General features: G+C 41.5%; 1 protein-coding gene and 1 pseudogene across 1 annotated transcript in view; one reads left to right on the top strand and one right to left on the bottom strand.

Annotated features, from left to right (window-relative positions):
• Positions 1-16,631, bottom strand: part of Palm2akap2 (PALM2 and AKAP2 fusion) — a 469,586-nt gene that overhangs the window by 439,162 nt on the left and 13,793 nt on the right. The gene's annotated exons all lie outside the window — the stretch shown is intronic.
• Positions 7,609-8,813, top strand: LOC116095214 (annotated as a pseudogene).

Genomic DNA, 16,631 nt, shown 5'->3' with positions numbered 1-16,631 from the left:
AGAATTATACCAGACTTCTCACCAGAGACTATGAAAGCTAGAAGATCCTGGGCAGATCTCATACAGACTCTAAGAGAACACAAATGCCAGTCCAGGCTACTATATCCAGCAAAACTCTCAATTACCATACATGGAGAAACCAAGATGTTCCATGACAGAACTAAATTCACACAATATCTTTCCACAAGACCAGCCCTTCAAAGGATAATAGATGGAAAACACAAATTTAAGGAGCAAAACTACACCCTAGAAATGGCAAGAAAATAATCTTTCAACAAATCCACACAAACATAATTCTACCTCTAACAACAAAAATAACAGGAAGTAGCAATTACTTTTCCTTATTATCTCTTAATATGAAAATTAATATTACCAACATATCCTAATCGACTGAAACTCAAAAATATGAGGAATTAGAAATTTGTTGGGTGTCATCCAGAAGTCTCTCTAATTTGGTAATTTGAAAAATAGGTCCAATAGTGTATAATCCATATACACTTTCTGTTTGTTTGTACGTGACAGTGTCTTGCTGTATACCACATAATGGTCTTGAAATCATGCTCCTATCTCAGCCTCTCTTACTTAGTAGGATTGTTTATTTGATGTTTTTACACTATACTATGGTTTTCAGAACAGCTTACATAGTTCAAAATTATTTATACAGCCAAAAGAAACATAGACAATTAACTTGGGAGGTAGCTTGTAAGAGAACAACAAAGAGTGAGACTGAATGCTTTGCTTGATATTTATAATTATTGTTAACAATTTTGAAGAAGAGGACTTTATAAGTTGCTCTTTTTCTGAGATGAATGCTTTTCAAAATCATCACAGCCAATGAACCAGATTCTTACCCTCACCTAATTTCTGTGCCACCCTCCAAGCAGAACCATTGTTCATTGAACAGTTGGTGAATGACTTCATGGATAGACCATCTTAATACATACACCATTTCTTAAATGAACGTGACCTGTTCCCTGTGGGCTGAGAACGAAGACAATCACTCAAGTCAAATAGCTTTGACCATAGCAGGAAATCTGTATCCAAAAATTATGCCTACAATTCATTTCTTGGCACAGGAGAACTGTAGACAAGCATCTACATAAGACTGTTCAGTTGATTGTTGTTTTATATCAAACAACTTTTATAATACTCATTTTTACTGTTATAATGTTTTATAAATTTTAAAGAATATGATAAAAAAATGAAAGGTATTGTAGGCATTGAAGGGGGTCTCTGGGAGGAGTTGGAGTACAAAAGGGAAAGAAGAATGTGATGTAATTCTATTTACTTAAAATATGTTTTTAAATGTTAACAAATTCAGATAAATTGAAATTAATGTAACTTTTCTCATCATAATACAATAAAACTTAAATCAATAAAAAACAGAGTACATATTGCTCTTGCAGAGGATCTGAGCTCAGTTCCTAGCCCCCCACAGGTACACACAACAGCAAAGTATATGGCTCAGCTCTAATGAGGATGGAGAGTGATGACCTGGTCTTACTTCCGTGGACACAGAGACATCAACAGAAGAAAAGTAGCCATTATGTATAATGCCCCTCACTTGAAATCATAGCATTCTCAAGATGGCTTCAGATCCTAAAACAACCATCCCACACAACATGTCTCCTTGAAAATGTTGCTTGACCAAGCAATTCTCCCACAAACAAAATTAAAGAGACTAGATAGTGGAGACATGGCTCAGATGCGGAGTGCCAGCCCAGCATGCTCAAGGTCCCAGGCTGAAGTTCCCGAGATCAAGATCTCTTTCATATATTCCACCTTTGCCCAGAACCACTATCCCTACATTTTTAATCTCAATCATATATAATTAACCTTCTGTAGTCTACCTAAAAGTCTGGGTTTTGACTGGTCTCTTAATGGCAGTATCCTATTTTTGATGACGTAAAACAAAATGTTCCCTTTTGAATGAGGCTGTTGTGGACCCTCCTACTATCTAACAAACCAAATTGTCCTCTATAAACCAATGCCAGCATTATAAACAGATTAGTAGTGAGTTTCTGGCTTTTCTCTTTAAATATTGTTAAACAGATATGTGATTTGTTTACTTTTTTAAAAAGTCATCACTTTAAAAAACAAAACAAAACAAAAAAAAGAGCCCTGATGACTCTACATGTTACCTCAATCCCTTATATTTTGCATCCTTAACCATGACTGCCTTGTTTCAGGTGTTTAAAAGGTTTTAGTTAGTTGGTTAGTTGGTCAGTTGGCTGATTGTTTAGTTAGCTGATTTTCTTGAGATAAAAACTCACTGCACCAAACCCTCTGAGGTAGAACTTTGGGCATAGATCATCCATGTCTTCCTGTAGTAGTCAAAATGCTAACGTATCCCTTGGGGAACAGGTATTCATCCTTCAGGTCACTTCTCATGCCCTTAGAATAGTGCCTTTATAACCCCAGTTCCAGGGGGGTCTTGTGCCCTCTTCTGGCTCCCGAGAGCACTGCACATACATGGTACACAGAGGTACACACAGCAAAAACCCACAAACATAAAATAAAAATAAATAAATGCTTTTTTTAAAGAACTGTGGAAAGAAGTGAAATTGGCTGCAATTATCTACTATGGAAGAAGTGTATGTGTGTGTGCATGTGTGTGTGATCTCATCTCTGCCTTTAAGGCAAAACACAAGAATTATATTCTTATAGAGTATTTCATTCCTTCACTGGAGCTTGTATCTTTCTCTTCCATAAACACACACACACACACACACACACAAATTTGAATGCTATTTTTCCAAGCTGAGATTCATCATCTAAACCACAGTCTATAAACATGTGATCTCAAACCCACACGTAAGTGCAGTCTTCCGCCCTCATCAAGGAAACCTCTTTGTTACAGATGGAAACCACTATAGAAAACCACGGCCAATCAAAATGTAACGTTATAGAGCCCAGTTCCAAACAAAACACTCGGCACCTAAAGGTCAGGGAACATTGCAGAAGAGGGGGCGGAAAGATAGGTAGAGCCAGAGGGTCAGTTTGCTGTGAGAGTGTGTCTCCTAATAAAGTCTCACCGATATGAGTGCCCAAACATAAGCTGAATAAGGATGACACCACTAGACATGCCAAAGTGAACAGGGAAAAACCCACGAGGCTTTAATCATACACAAAGAATTACAGGGAACTAAGGAAAGCCAGGAGTGGGAGAGGTGGCCTTTCCCAGGGAAGAGCACACCAACTGGTTGTCTGGTGCCAAAAGATCAGCCCTGAAACACACAAAAGTATGTATGTCTTAGTTAGGATTTCTATTGCTGTGAAGGGAAAACTCTTATAAAGAAAAACATTTAATTGGGGCTGTCTTTCAGTTTCAAAGGTCCAGTCCATTATCATCATGATGGGAAAACATGACAGCATGCGGGCAGACATGATGCTGGAAAAGGAGTTGGGAGTTCTACATCTGAATCCACAGGCAGCAGGAAGAAAGAGTAACACTAGGCCTGGCTTGAGCATCGGAGACATCAAAGCCCACCCCCACAGTGACACACTTCCTCCAACAAGGCCACACCTCCTAGTGCCACTCCCTATGTAGCAAGCATTCAAACACATGAGTCTATGGGGTCCATTCCTATTCCAACCACTACAAGTAATATTTTATTTAAGTATATACATATATACATATATGATGCAGACAATAGCAATTAGTGAAAACAAAGAGATTATAAATTCAAAGGAGAGAAAGAAGAAGCATATAAGAGAGGGCTTAGAGGGAGGAAAAGAAGGGAGAAATGCAATTAAGTTGTAATCTCAAAAATAAAATGAAATATAAAGACCTCTAACCATTTTTTAAAAGATACTTTGGGGCAGGGGGCTGGCAAAGATCTCTCAGTGGTTTGCTCTTCCAGAGGACCTGAGTTTGGTTCCTAGCATCCATGTCAAGTCAGTCACAACCACCTGGAACTCCAGCTCCGTGGACTTGAACACCCTCTCTGGCGGATACGTATGCATATGCCACATATGTGGCATATACTCACTCAGACAAGTACACATAAAAATAAATCTCTAAAAATAAATAAATGGGGGCTTAAGGCGCGGTGCAGTGGTAAAGATTTTATCCTGCAGAGAAGGATGGTTCTGCTCCCAGGACACACATCAGGTAGCTCAAATGTGCCTGTAACTCCAGTTCTAGAGAGCCAGAGGTTCTCCTCTGGACACACAAGTGCCTGCAACTCCAATTCTAGAGAGCCAGAGGTCTGTCCTCCTCTGGACACACAAGTGCCTGCAACTCCAATTCTAGAGAGCCAGAGGTCTGTCCTCCTCTGGACACACAAGTGCCTGTAACTCCAGTTCTAGAGAACCAGAGGTCTTCCTCTGGACTCTCTGTCCTCCTCTGGACACACATGGTATAGAACATACAAACTTGGGTGTGCCTACACACACACACACACACACACACACACACACATACACACACGTGCAAATCACACTAAATTAAAAGATAATTTGGGTTGGGGATAAATCTCAGTAGTCAGATGTTTGCCTAGTATTTGTGAGGCCCTAAAATTCAATGTCCAGAACTACAAAATAATAACCATGAAATAAAATATAAAATACTTTGCTGAAATCTATAGCTCAAGACGCCACTGGGCAACAACTGAAAAGTAAAGCCATTTTCCCAAAACATCTTCATTTAAGTGCGTTTAGTTTATTTATATTAATGAGTAATTGTTTGCTTTAATGGGAGCATTTTTATCTACATTTTATACAAAAAAGGGCTTTTTGTTGTTAATCTTGAAGTTGCTAAGTAGCCCAGGCCAGCTTCACACTCTCCATTCTTCTTGCTCAGGCTTCCAAACGCTGGGATTACAGGATGCAGTACCAGTCCTATAAAGTGTTTCTTAATGCAACAATACATTTTTTGTCATAATAAAGTACGTGTGAGTAATAACCATGGATTATGCAATTTTGCTTAGAGCTGATTCACATCTTTGCCAAGTGTTAAATATTTAAAATCATATTGCTTATGTAATGGAGTATTATTCATCAAACAAAGACGAAGACCTGGGAGACCCTTCAACTTCAGAATCACTAGGACAAGAAAGAGAAGCCAGCCACAAGTGATCAGATGGTTTCATTGATTGATAGGAAATACTCTAAGTCAACAAATATACAGAGACCAGAACTGTTGTAGGCTGGGAAATTGGAGTGGTAAGGATGAGAGGAAGGAGTATGGGTACTTTAGGGAAGTTAAAGTGTTCATCATTGACAACGCTGAATGGGTAGCTTTGGATGCCCTTAAAAGCCATTGAATTGCATACTCTCTGGGGATTTATTTATTGTGCAGCATTTGCATGACATCAAAACAAATATATTTTAGAACTCTGCTTATGGTACTGGAGAGACAGTTCAGTGGTTAAGAGCACTTGCTGCTCTTACAGAGGGCCTGAGTTTGAGTCTCAGTACCCACACGGTGGCTCCTAACTGCCTGCCACTCCAGTTTCAGGGGATCTGAACCGTCTCCTGGCCTCAATGGACACCAGGCACCCCTGTGGTACACATGTGCACATGGGAACAAACACTGCTACTCACACTATAAAATAAATATCTTTGGGAGGGAAAAAAACAACAGAAAAATTAGATTTGTTTTAAAAATTCTGCTTGGCCTAGAAGGCAGACAGTGCTTATTCTCACTCATTTATGGAAAATGGAAACACTTGACCAGGTGGAAATAAAGATTACAATAGGTAGGGGAGGGTTAGTAAGAAGGGAGATCAGAAGAGTCAGAGGATTATTCTAAACTTCAGTCAGGGACAAGCACTGAGCCCTAGGGGTTCTCATCACAGTAAGATGACAGTAGCTTAAAGAGCTTCTTACAGTTAGTGGGCATGATGGTGTATGCTTGTAATCCCAGCACCAAGGAGTCTGAAACAGGAAGGCTGGGAACTCAAAGCTAACTTGGGCTATCTAACAGATTTCCAGCCAGCATGAACCACATAGCAAAACCATGTCTGAAGAAGATTATGTTTCAAATATCTAAAAGAGGAGACTTTGTCCCTACCACAAAGAAATGACAAATGTCTGGAGTATTCAATTGGGCTAATTACCTATCTTGATATGGTCATTATGTAACTCAAAGTGTCACAGTCCTCCAGGAACGTGTACACTTATTACATACTAATGTAATGGAGATAGACACAGTCCTACTTACTCTGGTTTATTCTACCCTCTGAAACAATCCTTCCTTCTCATGCCAAAGACCTTGTTATTTCGTATTTTTACCATACTTAGGATATAAAACATGTGTTTGGATGTGGATAGAGTGCTGTGTCAGATTAAACTTCAACACCTTTTTGATTAGTGTCTCTTGTCCACTGGGAAGACCTTTTCCCATGTCCATTATCATAGGCAAATCTTTCGTGGAAATTCTCAGAGTTAACCATAAACTTGTAAAATGCAATAAGTTACTTTTCTTACATAAAGGTTTTACACAGTTGTCTACAAGCATTTTTACTTTTGTTGCTATTGAAATTATATTTTTATAGTCGTGCCTACAATACATTCCTTGGCGCAGCAGAACTGTCAACTCTCAGTTTAGTTATGATGGAGGTAAAATTCTTTGGTGATTTGAGGGTCATTGAAGTACAGCCTTATTACAATGAAATCCAATGTCTAAAAATTGTTCTTATTTTGGACTTGTACCACAATAAGAGCCAAGATTTTAAACTCTACTAAATACAAAACAAACAAACAAAAAGACTTTATATATTTATGTTCATTTAAGAAAATACTAGTAATGATGTATTATTTTGAAATATACAGTTAATATGTTTGGAGTTATTTAAAATTTATATTGAGAAAAATGTATGTATTTTCAGTATTGCTGTAGACAAGCATCTACATACACTGTTAAATTGATTGTTATTTTATATCAAACAACTTTTATAATACTCATTTTTATTGTTATAATATTTTATAAATTTTAAGAAATATGACAAAGATATTGTAGGTATTGAAGGGGGTCTCTGGGAGGAGTTGGGGTACAAAAGGGAATCAAGAATGTGATTTAATTCTATTTACTTAAAATATGTTTTTAAATGTTAACAAATTCAGATAAATTGAAATCATGTAACTTTTCTCATCATAATGCAATAAAAGTTAAAAAAATTGTATTTTATTTTACACAGTAGGTTTCATATTGTGTATACTGTGTGAGAATATTTAAATTGAAACTTTTGTATATTTATCATGTCTAGAGATGCTACTTAGACACTCTGTTACTTCAGCCAATATAGACACTGTTATTTCTTCCTACCAAACATCATCACAGAATTCTTAACTCACTTTTTTGTTTTACTGTTTGCTTGAAATTTTAATTTCTGCGATGAAATGAAGTCATGACATGGAAAATACTACCCTAGTTTTGCCTCTAAAGGGACTGATTTCCCTTTTACATTGTGACTGCTATAGATTTTTTTTGTACATAATTTCTTCTATTTCTGATACACAACGTATTCTGAATGCACGCTGAATGTACTAACTCCATTCTTCTTAAGTTTCTTGAGATATAAATATTATTGATACATACACCATAATCATTCTTTAAACGCTATTTAGAGGACAGAGGGAAGGGAATCTGGAGTTGTGTGTATGTTTTCGGCCTGAGGTATCTCAGATTTCTTCTGAGGAACTGAGAACTTAATCTTCCAAAATGTCAAAAAGACCATCTTATGCCTCATTTCCCACCCCAGCTCCTGCAGCACAAAAGCTCAGTACACCGTGGTCTATGGGATACAATCCATACAATCATCTCACTTACAACAGCTACAGGCTGGAAGGGATCCCCGGGCACCGGAAGCCGGGTCATGGCATCCTCTGGCACTGCAATTTCAAAGCCTCCGAAGTCACCAGACAAGCCACTGATGCCCAACATGAGGTATAGCAGAAAGGTCTGGGACCGAATAAAGACCAACCCTGACCTAAGTTGTGAAAGACTGGCAAGATTATTAGTGGCGTGTGTCAAGTTAAATGAATATACAAAGCAGAAGAGATAGAGTTCTGACTCTATCTGCAAAGGCCTGCCATAATTCCCTGCATACCTTCATAAATTAATGCTAAATGCCGTGCATGAGCTGCATGAGAGGAAGGACGTCCATAGCCACAGTCTCGCATGGAGAACGGGAACCTTATAAGAGCGTTCAGCCTGCTGAGGACCCAGATGATTTTGGCTTCTCAATGAAGCATACAGCCACTGTCGGCTTCGGGAGAAAACCCCGCCTCATTCCTGAGATCCTCAATAGGAATGTGGTACCTAAAGTGTGATCAGTCATCTCAACAGCTAGAATACAGGTCCTCAAGTAACAAGTCCAATCGTTGATGGTTCGTCCGCAGAAACTAGAAGCCGAGCTTTTTCAGATAAAGGAGCAACACCAGGAAAAGAAGACATTCCTGGAAGGCAAAGATTCCTTTAACAATGAACGTAAAAGGTTATGCAGTCTGAAGATGGAGGTAAACACGGAGAAAGTTGCAGCTGAAATTACACTGGTGGAAGAACAGGCCCACAAAAGGCAGGAGGAGAAGGGCGGAGGAGGCAGCAGAGCGAGCTGAGCGCAGTCAGAGCAACATCGTCCCTGGGAAAGAGCGTGCTACAAACAAAGTTGAAGAGAACATCCAATGGAGACAGAGGAGACGCGCCTTGAAATGGCAGAGAGCCCACAGAATGGTGAAGAAGGCAGTCTACTCCTGAGGACAAGGAGAGTGTGTAGGAGGGGTTCAACAGCTTGGAGGGAGAAGGGACCAGTCAGTGCGACATAGAGGAGCCGCCCATAGACCCCACACCAGAAGATGAGAAGGAATGAGTGTTGCTGTTTTATGTGACCTAAAACTTTTTTAAATGAAAAAGAGGGTATTTTTGTTGTTTTTTAAAAGATATCAAGGGAAGCCTCTATTATGGAAATGGATATAAGGATGAAGGACAAAATTATTGAATAGAAAATATTTAAAAATTGTATTAATAAGTTTAAATCCTGCCTCTGCTTCTACATCATTTAGACTACCTTCACTTAGAATAGCAAACTGATCTCAATCCCCATGGAGACTTCCTAGTTTAATTCCTTAATCTCCTTGAACATCATTCATAGGACTAAGCCCCTCCCAAACATTTGCATCTGGCTGTCCATTAAGTGACTCAAACTTTCTTATTCTAAGCCCTACCTGCTTCTCCCTCCCAAGCTTAGCTCTCTCTCTTAGCAAATGGTATTTTATTTGCCTACAGATCAAGCCAAAATGCCTTGGCCCCTTCCTGAGACCTCTTCTACTATCATACAGAACCTGCCTCCGCCACCCCAAAACCACTCTACTAACTAGTCTTCGTTAGGGTTGCTATAGTTGTGATGAAACACCATGACCAAAGCAACTTGTGAAGATCGAGTCTATTTGTTTCACAGTTCCACATTTTAGTCCACCATTGAAGGAAACTAGAGCAGGAACTTGAAGGCAGAAGCTGAGGCAGAGGCCATGGAGATGCTCTGCTTACTGACTTGCTCACTGGTTTGCTCAGCCTGCTTTCTTATAGAACCCAGAACCACCAGTGCAGGAATGGCTCCACCCACAATGGGCTGGTCCCTCCCACATCAATCACTAATTAATAAAATGCCTTAAAGGCTTGCCTACAGCCCCATCTTATGGAAGCATTTTCTTTTGGAGGGACATCTTTTTTTTTTTTAATTTCTTATTGATTCCTTGTGAGTTTCACATTATGTACCCTGTCTTCAGTAGGGTTTTACTGCTGTGAACAGACACCATGACCATGGTAACTCTTATAAGACCAACATTTCATTGAGGCTGGCTTACAGGTTCAGAAGGTCAGTTATCATCAAGGTGAGAACATAGCAGCATCCAGGCAGGCATGGTGCAGGAGGAGCTGAGGGTTCTGCATCTTCATCTGAAGGCTGCTAGCAGAACAATGACTTCCAGGCAGCTAGGATGTGGGTCCTAAAGCCCACGTCCACAGTGACTCACCTATTTCAACAAGGCCACACCTCCAAATAATGCCACTCCCTGGACCAAGCATATGAATCCATGACATACCCCAATCCCACTCATCTCCCCATCCCTTCATATCTGTCCTCCATCCTTGCAACCTCCTCCCTCAATCCCCAAAAAGAAAATAAATAAAATAAGATTTAAAAATAAATAAATCTTGTCATGGAAGCTGTAGTGTGTCACACAGTATACTCTTTGGTCCATATATCTTTACTTGCAAATGTTTATTGCAATGAGTCATCGGCCAGGCTCAAGGCTTCTGGCTTCTGCTACACTATCAACACCAGATCCTCACTGAGACTCCTGTAGGATATTCTGTTGTTGCCTTGTGTCATGGAGATCCTGCAGCTTGGGATCTGCAGGACCAGTCCCTTCATATGTTCCAGTAGTTTATAGATGGCGTAGACACTGGGGTGGGCCAACTCAAAGCCCTGGATCTGGACCTGGGTGGTAGCTGAGTTGGTCACCCTGCCAGCTCATCCATACCCACACCACCAGGGTGAACTCTCCAGCACTGACCAGGCTAGCTCACCTGATGCCTCAGCCTAGCTCTCCTGCTCTCACACCCTCAGGGCCAGCCTCCTCACACCCACGCCAACACAGTCAGCTGTACTGTGTTGTCCAGTGGAGGGGCACACTGCTCTCCCAAGTGCTGCAGCCAGAGGGGCAAGGAAAGGAGATGAGACTCCCTCACCCATGCCTCCACATAACAGAGGAGTCGCGGGGCCAGCTCTCCTGTGCTCACATCCTCAGGGCCAGCTCACCCCTGCCCCTGCCACCAAGGTCAGCTCTACTGTGCCACCCAGGCAAGATGCAGGGCCTGCTCTCCTGAGTGATGTATGGAAGCATTTTTTAATGACATTCCCTCCTCTCAAATGACTTCGGCTTATGTCCAGTTGACATAAACTAAGCAGCACAGTACAGAAACACATCATTGTTGAGTCACAACCTTTCTTGTCCTAAACATCCCCAAGATCACACATTACTATGAACATTACAATATAAAATATTTCAAGTTTTAAAAGTCCCAATCTTTAAAAATTCAGCCGGGCGGTGGTGGCGCACGCCTTTAATCCCAGCACTTGGGAGGCAGAGGCAGGCGGATTTCTGAGTTCGAGGCCAACCTGGTCTACAGAGTGAGTTCCAGGACAGCCAGAGCTACACAGAGAAACCCTGTCTCGAAAAACAAACAAACAAACAAAAAGATAAAGAAAAACAAACAAACAAACAAAAAGATAAAAAATTCAAACAAAAGGTCAGTCTCTTAAAATACCCAAATTCTGTTTTAAAATCCAAAGTATTTGTAAAATTCCAAAATTTCTTTTAAAGTTCAAAATCTCTCAACTATGGGCTCCTGTAAAATAATGAATGTCTTAAATGCTTCCTTCCTCCAAAGAGGAAGAGCCAGGGGACAGCTACAACCTCAACAAAGCAAAACCAAACTCCAATTGTGTAAATAACAAAATGTCTGAAGGGGTTGGATCACTTCTCTGACTCTGCCCTCTGCAGCATACACAGCTCGTCTTCCCAGCTCCGGCCGGCTCCACTCCACTGCTGCGGCTCTTCTTGACGATCATCCCATGGTACTGGCATCTCCAGATGCTGGGGTCTTCCACTGCAATTAGGCTGCATGTTCACCAATAACCTCTCCTGGGTGTGTTTCATGGTGCCAAGCCTCAGCTGCTCTCCATGACCCGTTTATGCGTTCACAACCAATTCCACCCAGTTGAGTCTTGCACATAATGAAATTCAGCTGCCAGTGTGAAGTACAACCCCTGGAACAAGGCTTATCTGCCAACCCTGAGCAAACACTTCCTAGAAGATTTCACCTTAATGATATTGGTCTCTTACTCAGAGCTGAGTCTTCAGCCCCAGCTCATCTGTATCCATTTTCCCAGCAAACCACAGGTTTTACATTAACGGTTCTGGTGTCTTGTTAATCACAGCCAATTCTTCAGCCCTAGCTAACCAGAACTACACAATCTTTACACAAGTGGCCTGGTAGAGTCTTTGCTTTCCTCTGCAACCTCACAAGCCAGACCTCGCTGTCTGCACTGCTCTCAACATTCTTACCTTCCAAGCTCCTACAGAATAGCCCAGAGCTCTCAACACTCAATGGCTTTTCTAGCCCAAAGTCCTTCCACAACCCTCTAAAACAACACAGTCAGGTCTATCAAAGCAACATCCCAGGATCCTGATACCAATTTCTATTTCATTTAGGGTTGCTATGGTGGTGATGAAACACAATGACCAAAGCAATCTGAGGCAGAAAGGGTTTACTTAGCTTACACTTTCACATCTAAGTCCATCATTAAAGGAGGTCAGGGCAGGAACTCAAGCAGGGAAGGGACTTAGAGGCCATGCAGGAGTGCTGCTTCCTGGCTTGTCCCCTTGGCTTGCTCAGCCTACTTCCTTATAGAACCAAGACCATCAGCCAAGAGGTGGCACGACCCACCTCCCCTGGACCTTCCTCCATCAGTTACTAAATAAGAAAATGCCTACAGGCTTGCCTACAGCCCAATCTTATGAAGACATTTTCTCAAATGAAAGTCCCGTTCTTTGAGATTACTTTAGCTTGTAGCATACAACTAGCCAGCACAGGGCTCAGTCTTTTATGACATTCCCAGTCTGACCCTCTACTGCGACCTCCACTGCCACCTCCTGGTTGCCAGGTAGTGTTACTGTCTCCTGACTTCCTGAGACCCATAGAAAACTGCTGGTGAACAGACTGAGCTCTGCCTCTAGAGTTAGTCCTGCTCATAGGCAACTCCAGACTGTCAGTCCCCTGCCCTCCACCCCAATCCCCTAAAATGAGTCGCCTGCCCCCCACTCCAGTCTCCTAAAATCTAATTGGTGTACTAACTCCCCTAAGAGGTCCACTTCCCTCTCCTTTCTTCTTCCCATTTCTTCCTCCCTGATTTCTCTTGACTTCTCCAAGACACTCCAAGTTAATCACACACACACACACACACACACACACACACACACATACACACATACATATACACACACATACACACACACACATACATATACACACACATACACACACATACACACTTGCATACACACACACACATACACACATACATATACACACACACATACACACATACACACACACATACACATACACAGAGAGAGAGAGATACACACAAACACACATACACACATACATATACACACACACATACACACACACATACACACATACATACACACACACAAACACACATACACACACACATACACACACACATATACATACACATACACAGAGAGAGAGAGACATACACACACACAGAGAGAGAGAGAGAGAGACAGAGACAGACACACACACACACCATGCTAAGCCACTGGCTAATTTTTCACAAGGAACAAACACTTTCTTCTCAACCCAGAGATCCAATGGTTTAGAAGATATGAGCATTCTCCTTTCTCAAGGGAAAAAAAAGTAGGAGTGAGAAGGGATAAAGAAATCTATCATGGGCTGGTGAAATGGCTCAGCAGGTAAAAGCACTGACTGCTCTTCCGAAGGTCCTGAGTTCAAATCCCAGCAACCACATGGTGGCTCACAACCACTCATAATGAGATCTGATGCCCTCTTCTGGTGCGTCTGAAGATGGCTATAGTACTTATATATAATAATAAATTCAGGAACTGAGCAAGCAGGGTCGACTGGAGCGAGCGGAGCTAACTGGAGCAAGCAGAGGTCCTAAAAGTCAATTCCCAACAACCAGATGAAGGCTCACAACTATCTGTACAGCTACAGTGTGTACTCATATACATAAAATAAATAAATAAAAATTTTTAAAAAAGAAATCTATCATAATATTTCACAGTTGGATAAAAGGCCACAGCTAGTGGGTAAAGCAGGGAGGAGTCAATAATTGCAGATGACAAATGCCTGAATTTTTTCCTAAAGCTGAAGAAGTCTCAGAGTGTGTGGGTAGTGGGCCACAGGGAAGCCAGCCTGGAGGCCCCAAGCTTTCCTTCCACTCATTGACTTACAGAGACTTCTATTTTCAACACCCAAGCTTCCAGCCACAAGACAGTGTAATCTGAATGGAGACACAGGTATTTATTGACTCTGTTCTAGGTCCACGGCATATCAGCTTAAGAGCGTTGGAAGGGGCCAGTCAGCTCCTAAAACTAAGTGCTTGACAATATGACTACAAGATCTGGAGGAATAAGCTGAGATGGGCTGAAGACTCAACTTTCTCTCATCAACAGCGGTGTGCTAGCAATGCCACCCTGCCACAGTGTCAGCAATGTCATTGTGGAACCAGTTTTGGATTCTCAACTCAGAGACCACAGCACAGCTGACCACTTCCTACCCTCCCTACTGCCATAACTTCGGCCCAGTTACAACCAAGTCTCAGCCACTGCAGGATGGAGCAGCCTCCTAGCTATGCCAGGCATCCTCCTTTGTCCACAAGTTAGATTGTGTGGTCTTTCTGCTTAAACTCTCATTTGACTAAAGCTGCTTTGGGACAGGAGGTGGCTGGGGAAAACAGCTTGTCCCATAAGCATGGGAACTGAGATCAAATCCCTGGCACACACATAGTCAGATGTGGAAATATGCACCTAGAATCCCAGCGCTGGAGAATTGGAGACAGGAGGATCCTTGGGGCCTGCTGACCAGCCTTCCTTGCCAGTGAACTTGAGGTTCAGTGAAAGGCGGAGTCTCAAAAAAACAAAACAAAGGAGAGATTGAGAAAAATACCAGATGTCACCTCCGGCCTCCACATTCATACATACATGCACACACAGACATACCTGTGCTCATGTGAATACACACATGAACACAGAGATGAGAATACTACTCAAAGCTGTGATGTGTTTAAATTTCCCTCTAGGAGAGATTCTGCTTCCTTTGCATTAAGGTCTTTAAATGTGTCAATTGGAGTCAAAGAACAGAGTGTCAGGGCCTCCTGGTCCTATCACAACCTAGTCACCCTCATACATTCATACAGTATACATTCATATGGCAGCACATTCATACAGCCATATCTTGACATCTACACCAGGACACTGCTGACTTGTAGAGACAGGAGATCATGGATGGTTAGATTCACCCATTATTTTTTAAAATATCAAAGAACAGATCAAGGAAAATGAAGTTCTAGGTTTTTCTTTAAATTTATGACCATGAAATTTTTCATATTCAAATTTAAAAGGTAAAATCCACCTACCCTCAAAACAGTTCAAACACACACCCTGTACTGCTCTGAAAATTTAAACAGATATCTATTTATTTGATCCACTCATGTGGAACTGCTCAGTTCCATCAAACAAAGGAAGAGCCAGGATTTGCTTTGTATGTTTGTTTGTGCCACATGCACATCACTGGACTTCAGTTCATTAGTGAAAACCCTTACCTGGAAACTTATTTGAGAAAGAATAAAAGGATGAAGAGACTCTCCACTTCCTGCATTGTTAACAGCCCTACACTGGGTCTATGACTCAGTGGTGGCATGCTTCCCTAACATGCAGAAAGCTCAGGGTTGAATACTCAGTACTGGGGTGGGGCTGGTGCTGTGCAGGCTGCAGGCCATACTGATAAGGGTACTGTCTTGCATATTCTCCTTGTCATTGATATTTTTTTTTATTTATTTCTTTATTTTGTATATCTGAGTACACTGTAGTTGTCCTCAGACACACCAGAAGAGGGCATCAGATCATATTACAGATGGTTGTGAGCCACTATGTGGTTGCTGGGAATTGAATTCAGGACCTCTGGAAGAGCAGTCAGTGGTCTTAACCACTGAGTCATCTCTCCATCCCCCGCCCTTTTAGGGTCATTGACTATTTTGTTTGTTTTAGAGAGAAAATTATTACAAATGCATAGCTGGAAGCTTAAGAGGAGGAGCACCATGCCATTTGAGTTAGGCATGGAGGTCAGGCATGTGTCAGGAGAAAAAGTGAATGAGCCCAACATACCATAGAAATGATTCTTGGGCTCTGGCCAACATCTGAAAAGAGAGATAAATAAGAAGAAAAAGGAAAATTTAGGCCTTTCTGAGTCAAGATCCAGACAGATCCCCACAGGAGCCTGCAGGAAATGCTGAGACCATTAAGTTTTTTTTTTTATTAGACTATCTTTTTAATGAGTATAATATATACACACACACCACACAAAAAGCTCAGGCCCATTATAATTCTGTCAGGAGCTCAGACATGTTCAATGAGCTGGGATACAGTTAGACGAAGCATGGCCTTCAGATCAGGACTAGCTGGGTGCATGCACATGTTGTGTGGAAAGCTGAGAGCCTGTGGTATCCTCCCCCAGTTAACCTCGGACCTTAAGTAGCAGCAGTGACCTCCCCGCCCCAGACACAGCATGCCCACCCTACTAACAGTGTAAAAACCCTACTATAGATGGGAAGACACACTAAGTCTTCCACCCCTTCTCTAAAGTGCGGCCATCAATTTTAAATGCTCTGCGCGTCCTTCCGAAAGAGAAGAAGGAAGATCTGTAGTAGAGTACAGAGATTTTTAAAACTGTTCCCAGACCAAGCTCTTCATGGCTTCTCAGAAGAGATCATAGCGACATTCTGGCCATTTTTTTTTTTATTATTTTAGATATTTTCTTTATTTACATGCGAATTTCTCCATTCCCAGTTTCCCCT

Source organism: Mastomys coucha, unplaced genomic scaffold, assembly GCF_008632895.1.
Source record: "Mastomys coucha isolate ucsf_1 unplaced genomic scaffold, UCSF_Mcou_1 pScaffold18, whole genome shotgun sequence".
Taxonomy (NCBI): domain Eukaryota; kingdom Metazoa; phylum Chordata; class Mammalia; order Rodentia; family Muridae; genus Mastomys; species Mastomys coucha.
This window is presented reverse-complemented; position numbering and strand designations above follow the sequence as displayed.